The 3637-nt window shown below is 38.5% G+C and overlaps 1 long non-coding RNA gene across 1 annotated transcript in view; it reads right to left on the reverse strand.

Annotated features, from left to right (window-relative positions):
* The window catches only part of LOC106871862 (uncharacterized), an 89742-nt gene extending 86142 nt beyond the window's left edge, over window positions 1-3600 (reverse strand). The window contains exon 1 of the long non-coding RNA XR_008264004.1: window positions 3519-3600. This is a non-coding gene — a long non-coding RNA (uncharacterized LOC106871862). The remainder of the gene's footprint in view (window positions 1-3518) is intronic.
* Window positions 3601-3637: the final 37 nt, after the last annotated feature.

Below are 3637 nucleotides of genomic sequence, written 5' to 3' on the forward strand. Positions count from 1 at the left end.
ATATATATATATATATATATATATATATATGAATATTTACGAAACATTCTTTCATATCTAACCTCACAAGGAATTCTTGTTAAGAAAAACAATATTAACGACAAAAATAATAACTCTTATACAGTCACACAAACATAGCGCTCATATGAATAATAACAACAACAGCGATTATAAGCGAAGGGAAGGTGACTCTACGACATTGCTCACCTTACTAGAAATAGCAGCCAATGCTCCTTTTATTAGTACCCTTGACGTCTGAAACAGATACAATGGATAATGCAAGAAATAGTTGCCAAAGGTCACTGTAGGAGGAAAGGCTATACTGGATAATCTTTCGGTGTACTTGCATCTTTTATCTTTTATTTGTTTCTGTAATTAGACTGCGGCCATGCTGGGGCACCATCTTGAAAGGTTTTGCTCCAACAAATCCACCCACTGTTTTAGTTTGCTTCTTTTTTTTTTTTTTGCGTAGAGGGGTTGTTTTGTTTATAATTTGGTACTTATTCTATCGATGCTTTTTGACGAACTGCCAGGTTGCGGAGGTGTAAACAAACCAACACCGGTTGTCAAACAAGGGAAGTATAGTGACAAACACTGACACAGAAACACCTATACATGTACATACGACGGGCTTCCATACGGTTTCCGCCAACCAAGTTCCCTCACACGGTATTCGTCGGTTCGGGCATATAGTAAAAGACACTTGTCTAAGGTACTGAGCAGTGGGACTGAACCCAAAACCACATAGTTGCAAAGTGTGCTTCTGAGTTACACAGTCATGCCAGCGCAAAACAAATTAGATTGGAATACCTTAGTCTGCTCCATTAGATTTATTCTATTTGAGGTTGAGCAAAAATATGTTGCACCTGAGCTAAAGTAGAGCGTCTTTAGCTGCTAGAAATAGTGACCAAATCTCCCCTAAGTCACACACAATTTGTTTTATGTACGGATAAGGCAAATTACAAAATGTGGTCCCTGATCTATTGCCTGGAAAGCCAGGATGATCACTGTTGGTCATAGATTGGCTTAACCTACACTTTGCCCGGGGCGCTAACAATTCTGCCAGCTCACCGCCTTAACAGTAATCCTTTCTACAATAGGCACGTGACCTGACATTTTGGGGAAGGGGGTTAGTATCCAAGTGGTACTTAATTTGTCAACCCCGGTTGAAAGGCAAAGTCGAACTCAGAACGTAGTGACGGGCGAAATATCGCTAAGCATTCCGTACATCGTGTTAACGATTCTGCCAGCTCACCGCCCTAATGATAATAAAATTCCACACTATAAATGTTCTTATTTCTATTTTTGATGCATAAATTACGTTACCGAGTTCAATTACGGGTTCAATTTTGGTCAGTAAAGCTTTTTAAAGCATATCACTCGGACTGGTTTTGTTTCGTCCTCCATTTCCTCCCATAGATAAGTTTTCCTAAAGCGTAACACTGCAAATTATTTCATTATGTTAAAGATGTCAAGGGTGCAGACTTATCATAATCGTTAGAGAGTCAGGCAAGATGCCGTACGGTATTTGTTCCAGTTGTACTTTTCGACTTTTCGTTCTAAACTCAATTCCTACAGAAACCAATTTCACCTTTTATCACTTTGGGGTTACTGATGAAATAAAGTACCTGTCAAGAACAGGGACCGACGTCATTAACCAATCTCTACCCTCAAAATTGTTGGCCATCCGCTTATATAGAAGATTTTGTCCCATAGTGAATGATGTAGTGAAAGCGTAACACATGGACAGATATCGTGACAAACAATAATATTATATTATAAAGTACTGCTCTGTAACATAGCCGCGATATTATACGTTTAGGGGTTATAGCTGATTATATCGACGTCAATACAATTTTCTCGGACCAGAAGGATTAAAGGTTAAGTTGATGTTGACCGGATTTAAAATCACAAAATAGAGGGGAGTAAGTGAATAATAACAGAAATAATTTTGGTGCGACACAGCCAAATCTGTCGGGATCTGTATTTCAATTTATGTATTATTAATTCGAACGAGATGTCGTTCAAATTTGGCTTTGAAGGACTATAACCGCTGATGCGAGTCCGAAAGAGCCCATGTCCTTGCTACGAAAGAAAACGGTTATCGGACGAGCAATTCGAAACAAGAAAGCAATGTGCCGGAACACATGCTTCAAGGAATTCCCTTCGGTCTTAGAGATCCACACATTGCTTTTGGTCTCATACTTTATGTTTTCAACCCCTGAAATGGACAAAATATACGAAGCCGGCTTTAGCAGGATTCGAACATCCGCGAGTAAAGAACTGGAACGCATGAAATGAAGCAATCTAACATAACGCTCTATCGACTCAACCAGCTCGCTTCATTGACTGGTAATCTTTATTGTTTTCTATCTTACGAACAACAAAAACATCAACATTAACAACGTCACTATATTTAAGCAAAACTATAGCAACTACTACTACTCTCTGTCTGTTACTCGACGCTTACATATTTTAGCAGCCCTAGAATGACTGGCAGTTAAGTTTATTTCAGCGGGATTTGAACTCGGAACATAAAGATACGTAAAAAAATAGTACACGACATTAGTTTGTCGCTATATATATATTCGGCAATGTACCACTCTACCAATAACAATAATAAGAGTAGAAAATTCTACCACTACTACCACCGCTACCATCAACGTCATCATCATCATCATCATCATCATCACCACAGCCACCACTACCAATACTATCATCATCAACAACATCATCATCAACAACATCATCATCAACAACAATATTGGGACAGGGCCTGAAATTTTGGTGGAGGGGTTAGTTAGTTGATTATATTTACCTGTATCTGACTAGCACCACGTTGTTGTTGACCCCGAAGGTGGGTGAAGTTGATCCCAAAGTAATTTGAAAGCGAGGTGGCTGAATCGTTAGAGCGTCGGAAAAAAATGTTTAGTGGCTTTTTCTACTGGTTCTTTACGTTCTGCGTTCAAATCCCACCAAGTTAAACTTTGCTTTTTTATATTTTCTGAGTTGATCAAATAAAATACAGGTCGATGGAAATTTGATTATCCTCTTCCTCCACCTCCAAAAAATATCAGGCACTGTGCCTTTACTAGAAAGAATTATTAATATTATCATTATTATTATTATTATTATTACAAGGAGGGCGGCGAGCTGGCAGAATCGTTAGCACAGCGAACAAAATGGTTAGCGGCATTTCGTTCGGCTTTACGTTCTGATTTCACATGCCGCCGAGGTCTTTCGGGTTCGATAAACTAAGTACCAATCAAGTACTGGGATCGATAAAATCGACTAGCCACCTCCCGCGGAATTTCAGACCCTGTGCCTTATAGTAGAAAGAATTATTATCATTACGAGAAGAAAAAAGAATTTCCACACATTAAAGGAAAGGTGGGGGGAAAAAACCGTGAACTAAGAACATTCATTAATTAGTGACGGGGTGTAACTAATGAGAAATGGTTTCAAGCGTAAATCGAAACCGCATATTGGGTGAGCGAAGTTATTAAATATATTCTTACCTCTTTACTCGAAAGTAATACAGTGAAATTGTCCTCTCCAGTTAAGCAATTAGAAAAAAAAATAATATAAAAGAAAAAGAAAAAGAAAATCGACTGTGTTGCTATGGACGATGACGACA

This window comes from Octopus bimaculoides, chromosome 4, assembly GCF_001194135.2.
Source record: "Octopus bimaculoides isolate UCB-OBI-ISO-001 chromosome 4, ASM119413v2, whole genome shotgun sequence".
Lineage (NCBI taxonomy): Eukaryota > Metazoa > Mollusca > Cephalopoda > Octopoda > Octopodidae > Octopus > Octopus bimaculoides.